This window comes from Pseudophryne corroboree, chromosome 9, assembly GCF_028390025.1.
Source record: "Pseudophryne corroboree isolate aPseCor3 chromosome 9, aPseCor3.hap2, whole genome shotgun sequence".
NCBI classification, from domain to species: domain Eukaryota; kingdom Metazoa; phylum Chordata; class Amphibia; order Anura; family Myobatrachidae; genus Pseudophryne; species Pseudophryne corroboree.
Window position 1 is genome coordinate 163,035,324 of NC_086452.1, and position 15,524 is coordinate 163,050,847.

Below are 15,524 nucleotides of genomic sequence, written 5' to 3' on the forward strand. Positions count from 1 at the left end.
GCCTGTTGGTGCCTCGGATCAAAATCCTACTCTACACCCATTGTCCAATCCTTGTGGAGCCCAGTGTACCTCGCAGAAAGAGATTTAACAAAGTTAAGTTCTTACCATAAATCTCGTTTTATCTCTGCTAGTACTGACTACACTGCGCAGGGGTTTGGGTTCATAGATATAGTGCTGCTGATAATTGTACTGTGTTAACCTCATACTGCAAGTTCTATCATGTCTGCTTCTGAGGGTAACGGTTCTGGGGCTGAACACACTGCCGGTGTTGCTGAAGCCACAGACCCATATGAGGAGAATATAGCAGCTGTGGGCTCTGGTTCTGGGGTCTCCTTGCCCCCCAGTGGGACTGTGGCAACGGAGGCACATACTAACCCACCGTGGGCCGCTTTTTCCACGCTTCTGCATATGCTAGTTCATAAACTAACTCCCCCTATGGGACCCCCAATGCCGGTACAACTGTATGTGGTCCCTGCAGCTAACCCGCCGTGGGCGGACGATTTATCTGCTCAATTAAAGAAGTTGAACCAGTCCTTGACTACTAAAAAGTCTGACCTACACTCGCCTAAGTCCAAGAGGTCCTCTAAGCGAGCGCTTATCTCCTCACAACCCACTGCTGTCACTGACACCTCGTTTGATGAAGACGGCACGTATACTGACCCCTCAGATTCTGACTCGCATACGGTTGATGGGGAGGGTAGTTCACATGTGGATGTTCCTGATCTTTTGGAGGCTATTAAGTTAATTCTGCAGATTACGGGTGATCCCGAGCCATCCGTCCTTCCTAAGAAACCAGATAGGTTCAAGCGTCAGAAGGTGGTTAAGCAAATTTTACCTAACTCTGACCACCTAGTGGATATACGTCAGGAACCCTGGGTAAACCCGGGTACAAAGTTTGTGCCTCAAAAGAAGATGCTGGCTCGCGATCCCCTCGCGCCAGAGCTGTCTCAAAATTGGTAAACGCCTCCTCCAGTAGACTCACATGTGACTAGGATGGTGGTTTCCTCAGCTCTACCTGTCACTATCGTCACGTCTCTAAAAGAGCCTACGGATAAACGTGTAGAGGGTTGTCTGAAAGTGATTTACACCCTCACGGGTGCTGCACAAAGGCCCACTATTGCAGCTACATGGGCTGCAGAGGCTATTGAAGCATGGGCTTTGGAGTTAGAAGCTGAAATCTCTTCTGACCATGCTAGACAATGCTTGTCATATATTGTCACAGCTTCTCGATATATTAAAGAGGCAGCTTCTGATGCCGGTATCCTAGCAGCCAAGGCCTCTACTACGTCAGTCCTGGCTCGCCGGATATTGTGGCTGAGATCCTGGTCTGCGGATCTGGACTCCAGAAAAACCCTGGAGGTACTCCCTTTCAAGGGAGATATTCTGTTTGGGGAGGACTTAAATAAGATTGTGGCTGACTTGGCTACTGCCAAAACTGCCTGTCTGCCTAATACCGCTCCGTGTTGAAGGTTAAAGGTACGTCCTTTCGTCCTTCAGGTAAAGCAAAAGGTCAGGCGTACCATAAGCAGGCCCGCACTTCCAAACCTGGTAAGCCGAAGCCCAAAAGAGCCTGGGCTGCCCGTCAGCCAGCTGCCAAGACCGATAAGCCTGCTGCATGACGGGGCGGTCCTCCCCCTGGGGGATCCCAGGGTGGGGGGCCGGCTTCTAGGGTATACCCAGGAATGGTTGAAGACCACTTCAGATGCTTGGGTACGGGAAGTCGTCACTCGTGGTTACGCCATAGCCTTCAAATACCGACCCCCTCATCGATTTTGCCAGACAGACGTTCCTTTGGACCAGACAAAGGCAAAAACTCTACACTCAGTGGTACAGACCCTCCTAGATACAGGAGTCGTAGTACAGGTGCCTCTTGCTCAGAGAGGCCGGGGGTACTATTCTCCGCTGTTTCTAGTCCCGAAACCGAATGGGTCCTCCCGGCCCATTCTCAACCTCAAGGCATTGAACAGATTTGTGAAGGTCTCCAAGTTCCGTATGGAAACCCTTCGCTTTATAGTTCTGGCCTTGGAACCTGGGGACTACATGGTCTCCCTGGACATACAGGATGCTTACCTGCATATTCCTATAGCAGTGTCACATCAACAATACCTGAGGTTCGCTATTGGCTACCTACATTACCAGTTTCGGGCGTTACCCTTTGGTTTAACAACGGCTCTGTGAGTCTTCACCAAAGTTATGGCGGTGATGACGGTGGTACTCCGCCGTCAAGGGGTCAAGATACTTCCGTATCTGGACGACTTGTTAATCCTGGCAATTTCCCCAGATCTTCTCCTGCGTCATCTGGATATGACGATCCGGTTTCTACAAGCCCACGGGTGGCTCATCAACTGGAAGAAATCCTCCCTGGTCCCTGCTCAGAGCATGGTGCACCTGGGAGCGTTGTTGGACACTCACAACCAGAGGTTGTTCTTGTCTCAGGAGAAAGTCCTGAAGATTCAGGACAGGATTCGTTGCTTCCTTTCTCGTCCGCAAGTGTCGATACATTCGGCAATGCAGGTGCTGGGCCTCATGGTATCAGCATTCGACATGGTGGAGTATGCTCAATTCCATTCTCGCCCCCTCCAGAGGCTGATTCTAGCCATGTGGGATGGCCTGCCTCACCGGATCAGGTCTCACATGATCTCATTGACTCCGGAGGTCCGTCTGTCGCTACACTGGTGGCTCCGGGACCAACAATTGTGCAGGGGTCGTCCCTTCTGGATATCCAACTGGGTCCTGTTGATGACAGATGCCAGTCTAAGAGGTTGGGGCGCGGTGCTGGAGCAACACTCCCTTCAGGGTCGGTGGACAAAGGAGGAATCTCTCCTCTCGATCAACATTCTGGAATTGCGGGCGGTCTTCAATGCATTGAACCTGGCCCAGCATTTAATTCAGAACCGTCCTGTTCAAGTACAGTCGGACAATGCCACCACAGTGGCTTACATAAATCATCAAGGCGGCACTCGAAGCCGTTTGGCAATGAAGGAAGTCTCACGGATTCTACGTTGGGCGGAACGCCATCTACCGGCCATATCGGCAATATTCATTCCGGGAGTCCTGAATTGGGAAGCGGACTTTCTCAGTCGTCAGGACGTGCATGCCGGAGAGTGGGGCCTCCATCCAGAAGTGTTTCAACTCCTCGTGGAAAAGTGGGGCCTTCCAGATATGGATCTGATGGCGTCTCGACACAATCACAAGGTTCCGGTCTTCGGAGCAAGGGTAAGGGATCCTGAAGCAGCATTCGTGGATGCTCTGGCGGTGCCATGGAGGTTTCGGCTGCCGTACGTGTTCCCTCCGGTGTCACTCCTGCCCAGGGTAATTCGGAAGTTCAAGCAAGAAAAAGGAAATCTGCTTCTCATAGCTCCAGCGTGGCCCAGACGGCACTGGTTCTCAGACCTGCAGGGCCTATCATCAGAGCATCAATTCTACTTCCACAACGCCCAGACCTCCTCGTTCAGGGCCCCTGTGTCTACCAGGACTTAGCCCGGCTATCTTTGACGGCGTGGCTCTTGAAGCTTCTGTCTTGAGGGCTAAGGGGTTTTCTGAAGGGGTCATTAAAACTATGTTGCGGGCCCGGAAACCGGCTTCTGCTCGGATTTATCATAGGGTCTGGCATTCCTACTTTGTTTGGTGCGCATCTAACAATTATGACGCTTCCAAGTTTAGTACAGCCAAACTTTTTGGCTTTTTTGCAGCAAGGCCTAGATGTAGGCCTGCGTCTGGCCTCCCTTAAGGTTCATATTTCTGCCTTGTCGGTGTGGTTTCAGAGAAAGATTGCGACTTTACCTGATGTTCATACTTTCACTCAGGGTGTGTTGCGTATCCAACCTCCCTATGTCCCGCCTGTGGCTCCTTGGGACTTGTCGGTGGTTTTGGAGGCATTGCAGGAGCTCTCCATTTGAACCTCTTGGTTCAGCTGACCTTAAGTGGCTTTCCCTTAAAGTGGTGTTCTTGCTGGCTATTGCCTCTGCTAGAAGAGTGTCGGATCTGGGTGCCTTGTCTTGTAGTTCCCCATATCTGATTTTTCACCGTGATCGGGCGGTTCTTAGGACTCGTCCCGGATATTTACCTAAGGTGGTTTCTTCGTTCCACCTTAATCAGCAGATTGTGGTTCAGGCCTTTTTCTCTCCTGATTTGTCTCCCAAAGAGCGGTCTTTGGATGTGGTACGGGCTCTCCATATCTATGTGAAGAGAACTGCTTCTATTCGAAAGTCTGATTCTCTCTTTGTTTTGTTTGGATTTCACAAACGTGGCTGGCCTGCTCATAAGCAAACTCTGGCCAGATTGATTAGAATGGTGATTGCACATGCTTATGTGAGGGCTGGTTTGTCAGCTCCTGCTCACATTACGGCCCATTCTACTCGGTCTGTTGGACCTTCTTGGGTGGCCCAACGTGGTGCGACCCTTGACCAATTGTGCAAGGCGGCTACGTGGTCTTCAGGGAACACGTTCATAAAGTTCTATGCCTTCGATACTGCCGCTTCCCAGGATGCTTCCTTTGGACGCCGGGTTCTTGTGCCCGCTACAGTGCGTCCACTCCCATAAGGAACTGCTTTAGGACATCCCCATTGTCCAGACTTGTGGAGCCCAGTGTACCCCGCAGCAGAAAACGAGTTTTATGGTAAGAACTTACCTTTGTTAAAACTCTTTCAGCGAGGTACACTGGGCTCCACAAGGCGCCCACCCTGACGCACTTAGCTTCTTTGGGTTGGTATGGCATTAGCCGCTGACACGTCTCCTGTCGTGAGAATGCAGTGTTGTGGCTACTAGCCGTTGTCGTCTCTTTTCCTGCTACTGCATTGGGCTGGTTAACTAAAAACTGAGCTCCTGTGCTGGGAGGTGGGGTGATATGGGAGGCGGTGCTGTGCATTCTGGGAACAGTCAAAGCTTTGAGCCTGTTGGTGCCTCGGATCAAGATCCTATTCTTTACCCCATTGTCCATTCCTTGTGGAGCCCAGTGTACCTCGCAGAAAGAGTTTTAACAAAGTTAAGTTCTTACCAAAAAACTTGTTTTCTCCCTTCAGGGGCTCCTACCCGGGACCCTCTACTCAGCCCTTTCTGTCCTCCAGATTTCGATCTAGGGCCCGGGGTACCTCCAATGTAGCTAGAGGCTCCATAGCTAAGCCCAAGAAACCAGCCATTGCTGGCTTTCAGGAACAGAGCACCAGTTCAGCTTCTACAAAGACTTCGGCATGACTGTGCCCACCCACCCTGAGGGAGCTTTGTTACGTCACCACAGCCACATCTGGGATGATTCCTGCCAAGATGCCTGGGTAAGGGACCTTATCTCTCAGGGTTACAAGCTGGAGTTTGATGGTGCTCCTCCCCAACGATGTTTCAAATCAGGTTTGCCAGTTTTGGAAAATGTGTCTTACGCTACTACTGTCCATCGACAAGTTGGTCCAGTCCAGGGTCATTGTTCCAGTACCCCTGCTACAGCAAGGACAAAGGTCCAGTCTGTTCGTAGTGCCAAAACTAGACGGGTCTGTGAGACCCATTTTGAATCTGAAGTTCTTAAATCCTTACCTGAAGGTTTTCAAATTCAAGATGGAATCTTTGAGAGCGGTGATCACGGGCCTGGAACAACCGGAATTCCTTATGTCCCTGGATATCAAGGACGCCTACCTACATATGCCAATTTGGCCTCCTCATCAGGCCTATCTGCGGTTCACCCTACTGAACGATCACTACCATTTTCAGACGTTGCCCTTCGGCCTCAGCTCCGAGGGTGTTCATGAAGGTGATGGTGGAAATGATGTTCCAGCTCAGAGTCCAAGGGGTCAACATTGTCTCTTACCTGGACGATCTCCTGATAAAAGCAAGTTCCAGGGAGCTTCTACTGCTCCATATAGATTGCACTATCCAACTTCTGTCTCACCACGGGTGGATCCTCAATCTACAGAAATCTCATCTGGAACCGTCTCAAAGGCTCCTGTTTCTGGGTGTGATATTGGATACGGTATCTCAGAGAGTGTTCCTCCCAGAGGACAAGGTGAGAACATTTCAAGAGATGGTTCACATTGGTTCATCGTCCTGCTCGAGTTTCCATTCATCTTTGCATAAGATTGTTGGGAAAAATGGCCTCGTACGAGGCGATACAGTTTGGAAGGTTCCATGCCAGACCCTTCCAATTGGACATCCTGAGCAAGTGGTCCGGTTCACATCTTCAGATGCACCGAGAGATTCAGCTGTCACCCCAGGCTAGGATTTCACTCCTGTGGTGGTTAGTCTTCCAACCTGCTGGAAGGTCGACATTTCAGGATTGGATCCTCCTCACGACGGATGCGAGCCTGAGAGGATGGGTAGCTGTCACCCAGGGGGCGCAGTTCCAGGGCAGGTGGTCTGCCCAAGAGGCCCTACTTCCGATCAACATTCTGGTTCTTCGGGCTATCTACAATGCTCTGATTCATGCCTCCCCTCTACTTAGGGATTAGGCGATCCAGGTTCACTCGGACAATGCCACGTCAATGGCATACATCAATCGACAGGGAGGGACAAAAAGCAGGGCCTGCATGCAAAAGTGTAAAAAATACTTCTCTGGGTGGAAAGAGATGCAAGAGCGCTGTCCGCAATTTTCATTCCAGGAGTGGACAACTGGACAGCGGACTTCCTGATTCTCCACAACCTCCAACCAGGGGAGTGGGGATAACACCCTCACGTATTTCAACAGATTGTCGACAGGTGGGGATACCTGCAGATCGACATGATGGCATGTCGCCTCAACAAGAAGCTTTGCTGCTACTGCTCGCGAATCAGAGACCCTCAGGCGAGTGCAGTGGATGCGCTGATGTCGACTTGGCCTAACCGGCTGGTCTACCTATTTCCTCCGATTCCGGGTGCTCCAGCGGATCAGATATCACAGAGTACAAGCAATCCTGATTGCGCCATATTGTCTCTGAAGGGTGTGGTACGCAACTCTTCTGGACATGTCCATAGAAGACCCTTGGTCTCTGCCGCTAAGAAAGGATCTTCAGCAAGGACCTTTCTACCCGGTCTTACAGCAGCTTCGTTTGACGGCATGGAAGTTGAGTGGAACATCCTAGCTCACAAAGGGCTTTCCAAAAAAGTCATTGCCACTATGGTGCAAGCCAAAAAACCTGTCACGTCAAAATACTATCATCATATCTGGAGGAGGTATGTCTCTTGGTGTGAGGAACGCACGTATCCACCTGCAGAGTTTCACTTGGGACGTTTCCTACAGGCTGGTGTGGATAAGGGCTTACGTCTGGTCTCCGTTAAGGTCCAGATTTCAGCTCTCTCAATTTTCTTTCAGAAGAAATTGGCTGTGTTGCCAGAAGTTCAGACATTCTTACAAGGGGTACTTCACATACAACCTCCCTTTGTGCCGCCTATGGCACCTTGGGCTTTGGATGTAGTGTTGAACTTTCTACAGTCCTCCTGGTTTGAGCCTATGATGACGGTAGAAGACAAGCACCTCACATGGAAGACAGTGATGTTATTGGCCCTGGATTCTGCTAGATGTGTCTCAGAATTGGGGGCCTTATCGTGTAAAAGTCCCTACTTGGTCTTTTGCGAGGACACAGTGGAGCTCCGGACTAGACTGCAGTTCCTGACGAACGTTGTCTCCGCATTCCACCTGAATCAACCTATTGTGGTTCCGTCCTGTTCTGATGCTTTGGCTCCTCCGGAGTCTTTGGATGTGCGTGCTTTGAAGATCTATGTCAGGTGCACAGATTGGGGCAGAAAAACGGATTCCTTATTCGTGCTTTTTGATGCGCAGAAAAAGGGTTGTCCTGCTTCAAAGCAGACCATTGCTCATTGGATTAGGCTTAATATCCAACAGGCCTATGTGTCTGCAGCCTTACCTGTTCCTAAGTCTCTGAAGGCCCACTCTATAAGATCAGTGGGCTCTTCCTGGGCGGCTGCCCGTGGAGTCTCAGCCTTGCAACTGTGTCGAGCGGCTACCTGGTCGGGGAAGAACGCTTTTGTGAAATTCTACAAATTTGATACCCTGGCCAAATAGGATACTCAGTTTGGGCATGCGGTGCTACAGCAGTCACCGCACGTTTCCGTCCGTTCTGGAAGCTTTGGGACATCCCCATCGTACTTAATCTGTCCCCAATATCCCTTATGGATGCTAGAGAAAATAGGATTTTAAATACCTACCAGTAAATCCTTTTCTCGTAGTCCATAAGGTATATTGGGCCCCGCCTCTGTGCGGTTACTTTCTGCAGGTTATCTGTTATGTGTTATGTGTTACAGTTCGGCTGTTGCTGTTTTCTGTTGCTGCCCAGGTTATTTTATGGTGTGCTGGTGTGTAAATCTCACCACACTTATTTTTACTATGTTCCTTCTCTCAATTATGTCCTTTTTCCCATGGGCACTGTTTTACCTATAACTGCCTGGGGGAGGAGTCAGCACACCCAGTTGAAGAAATTTAAAGTGCACTGGCTCCTTTGGACCCGTCTATGTCCATCGTACTAAATCTGTCCCCAATATCCCTTATGGACTACGAGAAAAGGATTTACCGGTAAGGTATTTAAAATCCTATTTTAGATGGCTTATCTGTAGAGATTTTTGGGTGATTGTACTTTCAGGTTCCTTCCCAAGTATTAAAATTCCCAGATACACAAAAAAAAAAAATAGAATAATATTTCCGTGTAATACTGATAAAGTGCAAGTTGATAAAATAGTTCCTTGCCTACTTTGTACATAACTTCCACCTAATGAAGTGCATATTACAGTGAAAGGATGAAACGCCTCTGTGCACTTCTGAGACCCTCACTCTCTCTATTGTGGGCTATGTTAAGCACACTCATTTTCAGATAAGGAATTTAATTTTTATCCTTGTGTTCAGGCATAGGCTGGTATCCAGATAGCCCCAATAATATTTCTCCATAAAAAAACTTTTTTTTCCACTGATGGTCATTATTGGGCTGCCAATTAAAGCCCTCCCCCCCTTTTTGTTTTATTTATTTCGAGCAAAAATGTCCAATTTTCATGCAGTAACGTGTTATGGGGTAAGTTTCTGGACGCATGTGTTATTCGGGCTCTGGGGGCTGCTTATCGGTACCGGGTATTAGGGCTAATTGGGTAGCCCCCGAGAATCCATTAGCTGTGGTAAATTACTGCAGCTATGTGTATGTACATAATAACGTGTTTTTAAAAAAAATCACTGGCTCATTTTAGGCTCATTTTTATTTATATGCAGAACATAAGTGTCCATGGAAGTCTTCAAATAGAATTGAGAGGCAACAGATGGGCTTATATTAATACTCTATCTGGTACGCATTTGGTTGTTTCAGCTGTATGGAGGAATATAATATTGGTAGGCAATATTCACATGGTGATGTGTTAGTGAACATGTTAAATGTCAGTGGTGCAAACGGTTTACCCCTCGTGGAAGCTTTCAGCAAGGTGATATATTTTCTGCATTTACACAATATCAATATTAATCTATTGTTTGGTATAGCTGGGAATTTTGATACCTAGGAAAGAACCTGGAACAACAATCCCCAGGATTTGGGAAAATTGCTCCCTATTTAAACCTTTCATTTTTTTAGAATACAAATTCACAATTTTGAGTGCAAATTCAAACTAATTTCTTTTATACTACACTAGATGGCGCATTTTCTCACTCCTTTTGCCATAGATCCTTTGTGCGACTAAAAAACGTCCATGAGGAGAAAAACAGCTGCTACCCAAATGGAGAGTTTATTTTTTATTTATATTGTGCCACAAGGGCTCTGCAGCATCTTACAATGTACATAAACAGGAACTATGGAAAAAAAAATACTTTCTGTACAGAGCATAACATTACAGAACAAGGACAAAGTTGATAAACCTTGCTGCATCAATCATTACAATCCAAATCTGCAGCAGGATGGCCACATCCAAAGGTTTGGGGCCATTGTTGGCAGTGAGGAGATGATCGTGTGAGGAAAGAAAAGAATGAGATTAAAGAGTCCCTGCTCATGAGTTTACAATCTAATGTTCTGTTATTGGGACCTTTTGAAGACCATATCATTACACTTTACAGACCAAATAGATATTGCACTCTTCAATTCTTTGTTCCCATATATACACTGCTCAAAAAAATAAAGGGAACACTAAAATAACACATCCTAAATCTGAATGAATGAAATATTCTTATTAAATACTTTGTTCTTTACATAGTTAAATGTGCTGACAACTAGAGATGAGCGCCTGAAATTTTTCGGGTTTTGTGTTTTGGTTTTGGGTTCGGTTCCGCGGCCGTGTTTTGGGTTCGACCGCGTTTTGGCAAAACCTCACCGAATTTTTTTTGTCGGATTCGGGTGTGTTTTGGATTCGGGTGTTTTTTTAAAAAAACACTAAAAAACAGCTTAAATCATAGAATTTGGGGGTCATTTTGATCCCATATTATTATTAACCTCAAAAACCATAATTTCCACTCATTTTCAGTCTATTCTGAATACCTCACACCTCACAATATTATTTTTAGTCCTAAAATTCGCACCAAGGTCGCTGGATGACTAAGCTAAGCGACACTAGTGGCCGACACAAACACCTGGCCCATCTAGGAGTGGCACTGCAGTGTCACGCAGGATGTCCCTTCCAAAAAACCCTCCCCAATCAGCACATGACGCAAAGAAAAAAAGAGGCGCAATGAGGTAGCTGACTGTGTGAGTAAGATAAGCGACCCTAGTGGCCGACACAAACACCGGGCCCATTTAGGAGTGGCACTGCAGTGTCACGCAGGATGTCCCTTCCAAAAAACCCTCCCCAATCAGCACATGACGCAAAGAAAAAAAGAGGCGCAATGAGGTAGCTGACTGTGTGAGTAAGATTAGCGACCCTAGTGGCCGACACAAACACCGGGCCCATTTAGGAGTGGCACTGCAGTGTCACGCAGGATGTCCCTTCCAAAAAACCCTCCCCAATCAGCACATGACGCAAAGAAAAAAAGAGGCGCAATGAGGTAGCTGACTGTGTGAGTAAGATTAGCGACCCTAGTGGCCGACACAAACACCGGGCCCATTTAGGAGTGGCACTGCAGTGTCACGCAGGATGTCCCTTCCAAAAAACCCTCCCCAATCAGCACATGACGCAAAGAAAAAAAGAGGCGCAATGAGGTAGCTGACTGTGTGAGTAAGATTAGCGACCCTAGTGGCCGACACAAACACCGGGCCCATTTAGGAGTGGCACTGCAGTGTCACGCAGGATGTCCCTTCCAAAAAACCCTCCCCAATCAGCACATGACGCAAAGAAAAAAAGAGGCGCAATGAGGTAGCTGACTGTGTGAGTAAGATTAGCGACCCTAGTGGCCGACACAAACACCGGGCCCATTTAGGAGTGGCACTGCAGTGTCACGCAGGATGTCCCTTCCAAAAAACCCTCCCCAAACAGCACATGACGCAAAGAAAAAGAAAAGAAAAAAGAGGTGCAAGATGGAATTGTCCTTGGGCCCTCCCACCCACCCTTATGTTGTATAAACAAAACAGGACATGCACACTTTAACCAACCCATCATTTCAGTGACAGGGTCTGCCACACGACTGTGACTGATATGACGGGTTGGTTTGGACCCCCACCAAAAAAGAAGCAATTAATCTCTCCTTGCACAAACTGGCTCTACAGAGGCAAGATGTCCACCTCATCATCACCCTCCGATATATCACCGTGTACATCCCCCTCCTCACAGATTATCAATTCGTCCCCACTGGAATCCACCATCTCAGCTCCCTGTGTGCTTTGTGGAGGCAATTGCTGCTGGTCAATGTCTCCGCGGAGGAATTGATTATAATTCATTTTAATGAACATCATCTTCTCCACATTTTCTGGATGTAACCTCGTACGCCGATTGCTGACAAGGTGAGCGGCGGCACTAAACACTCTTTCGGAGTACACACTTGTGGGAGGGCAACTTAGGTAGAATAAAGCCAGTTTGTGCAATGGCCTCCAAATTGCCTCTTTTTCCTGCCAGTATAAGTATGGACTGTGTGACGTGCCTACTTGGATGCGGTCACTCATATAATCCTCCACCATTCTTTCAATGGTGAGAGAATCATATGCAGTGACAGTAGACGACATGTCCGTAATCGTTGTCAGGTCCTTCAGTCCGGACCAGATGTCAGCATCAGCAGTCGCTCCAGACTGCCCTGCATCACCGCCAGCGGGTGGGCTCGGAATTCTGAGCCTTTTCCTCGCACCCCCAGTTGCGGGAGAATGTGAAGGAGGAGATGTTGACAGGTCGCGTTCCGCTTGACTTGACAATTTTCTCACCAGCAGGTCTTTCAACCCCAGCAGACTTGTGTCTGCCGGAAAGAGAGATCCAAGGTAGGCTTTAAATCTAGGATCGAGCACGGTGGCCAAAATGTAGTGCTCTGATTTCAACAGATTGACCACCCGTGAATCCTTGTTAAGCGAATTAAGGGCTCCATCCACAAGTCCCACATGCCTAGCGGAATCGCTCCGTGTTAGCTCCTCCTTCAATGTCTCCAGCTTCTTCTGCAAAAGCCTGATGAGGGGAATGACCTGACTCAGGCTGGCAGTGTCTGAACTGACTTCACGTGTGGCAAGTTCAAAGGGCATCAGAACCTTGCACAACTTTGAAATCATTCTCCACTGCGCTTGAGACAGGTGCATTCCACCTCCTATATCGTGCTCAATTGTATAGGCTTGAATGGCCTTTTGCTGCTCCTCCAACCTCTGAAGCATATAGAGGGTTGAATTCCACCTCGTTACCACTTCTTGCTTCAGATGATGGCAGGGCAGGTTCAGTAGTTTTTGGTGGTGCTCCAGTCTTCTGTACGTGGTGCCTGTACGCCGAAAGTGTCCCGCAATTTTTCTGGCCACCGACAGCATCTCTTGCACGCCCCTGTCGTTTTTTAAATAATTCTGCACCACCAAATTCAAGGTATGTGCAAAACATGGGACGTGCTGGAATTTGCCCATATTTAATGCACACACAATATTGCTGGCGTTGTCCGATGCCACAAATCCACAGGAGAGTCCAATTGGGGTAAGCCATTCCGCGATGATCTTCCTCAGTTGCCGTAAGAGGTTTTCAGCTGTGTGCGTATTCTGGAAACCGGTGATACAAAGCGTAGCCTGCCTAGGAAAGAGTTGGCGTTTGCGAGATGCTGCTACTGGTGCCGCCGCTGCTGTTCTTGCGGCGGGAGTCCATACATCTACCCAGTGGGCTGTCACAGTCATATAGTCCTGACCCTGCCCTGCTCCACTTGTCCACATGTCCGTGGTTAAGTGGACATTGGGTACAACTGCATTTTTTAGGACACTGGTGAGTCTTTTTCTGACGTCCGTGTACATTCTCGGTATCGCCTGCCTAGAGAAGTGGAACCTAGATGGTATTTGGTAACGGGGGCACACTGCCTCAATAAATTGTCTAGTTCCCTGTGAACTAACGGCGGATACCGGACGCACGTCTAACACCAACATAGTTGTCAAGGCCTCAGTTATCCGCTTTGCAGCAGGATGACTGCTGTGATATTTCATCTTCCTCGCAAAGGACTGTTGAACAGTCAATTGCTTACTGGAAGTAGTACAAGTGGGCTTACGACTTCCCCTCTGGGATGACCATCGACTCCCAGCAGCAACAACAGCAGCGCCAGCAGCAGTAGGCGTTACACGCAAGGATGCATCGGAGGAATCCCAGGCAGGAGAGGACTCGTCAGAATTGCCAGTGACATTGCCTGCAGGACTATTGGCATTCCTGGGGAAGGAGGAAATTGACACTGAGGGAGTTGGTGGGGTGGTTTGCGTGAGCTTGGTTACAAGAGGAAGGGATTTACTGGTCAGTGGACTGCTTCCGCTGTCACCCAAAGTTTTTGAACTTGTCACTGACTTATTATGAATGCGCTGCAGGTGACGTATAAGGGAGGATGTTCCGAGGTGGTTAACGTCCTTACCCCTACTTATTACAGCTTGACAAAGGGAACACACGGCTTGACAAATGTTGTCCGCATTTCTGGTGAAATACTTCCACACCGAAGAGCTGATTTTTTTGGTATTTTCACCAGGCATGTCAACGGCCATATTCCTCCCACGGACAACAGGTGTCTCCCCGGGTGCCTGACTTAAACAAACCACCTCACCATCAGAATCCTCCTGGTCAATTTCCTCCCCAGCGCCAGCAACACCCATATCCTCCTCATCCTGGTGTACTTCAACACTGACATCTTCAATCTGACTATCAGGAACTGGACTGCGGGTGCTCCTTCCAGCACTTGCAGGGGGCGTGCAAATGGTGGAAGGCGCATGCTCTTCACGTCCAGTGTTGGGAAGGTCAGGCATCGCAACCGACACAATTGGACTCTCCTTGTGGATTTGGGATTTCGAAGAACGCACAGTTCTTTGCGGTGCTACTGCTTTTGCCAGCTTGAGTCTTTTAATTTTTCTAGCGAGAGGCTGAGTGCCTCCATCCTCATGTGAAGCTGAACCACTAGCCATGAACATAGGCCAGGGCCTCAGCCGTTCCTTGCCACTCCGTGTGGTAAATGGCATATTGGCAAGTTTACGCTTCTCCTCCGACAATTTTATTTTAGGTTTTGGAGTCCTTTTTTTACTGATATTTGGTGTTTTGGATTTGACATGTTCTGTACTATGACATTGGGCATCGGCCTTGGCAGACGACGTTGCTGGCATTTCATCGTCTCGGCCATGACTAGTGGCAGCAGCTTCAGCACGAGGTGGAAGTGGATCTTGATCTTTCCCTAATTTTAGAACCTCAACATTTTTGTTCTCCATATTTTAATAGGCACAACTGAAAGGCACCTCAGGTAAACAATGGAGATGGATGGATACTAGTATACAATTATGTACGGACTGCCGAGTGCCGACACAGAGGTAGCTACAGCCGTGAACTACCGTACTGTGTCTGCTGCTAATATAGACTGGTTGATAAAGAGATGTCGTAGTATGTATGTATGAAGAAGAAAGAAAAAAAACCCACGGGTAGGTGGTATACAATTATGGACGGACTGCCGAGTGCCGACACAGAGGTAGCCACAGCCGTGAACTACCGTACTGTACTGTGTCTGCTGCTAATATAGACTGGTTGATAAAGAGATGTAGTAGTATGTATGTATAAAGAAGAAAGAAAAAAAAACCACGGGTAGGTGGTATACAATTATGGACGGACTGCCGAGTGCCGACACAGAGGTAGCCACAGCCGTGAACTACCGTACTGTACTGTGTCTGCTGCTAATATAGACTGGTTGATAAAGAGATGTCGTAGTATGTATGTATGAAGAAGAAAGAAAAAAAACCCACGGGTAGGTGGTATACAATTATGGACGGACTGCCGAGTGCCGACACAGAGGTAGCCACAGCCGTGAACTACCGTACTGTACTGTGTCTGCTGCTAATATAGACTGGTTGATAAAGAGATGTAGTAGTATGTATGTATAAAGAAGAAAGAAAAAAAAACCACGGGTAGGTGGTATACAATTATGGACGGACTGCCGAGTGCCGACACAGAGGTAGCCACAGCCGTGAACTACCGTACTGTACTGTGTCTGCTGCTAATATAGACTGGTTGATAAAGAGATGTCGTAGTATGTATGT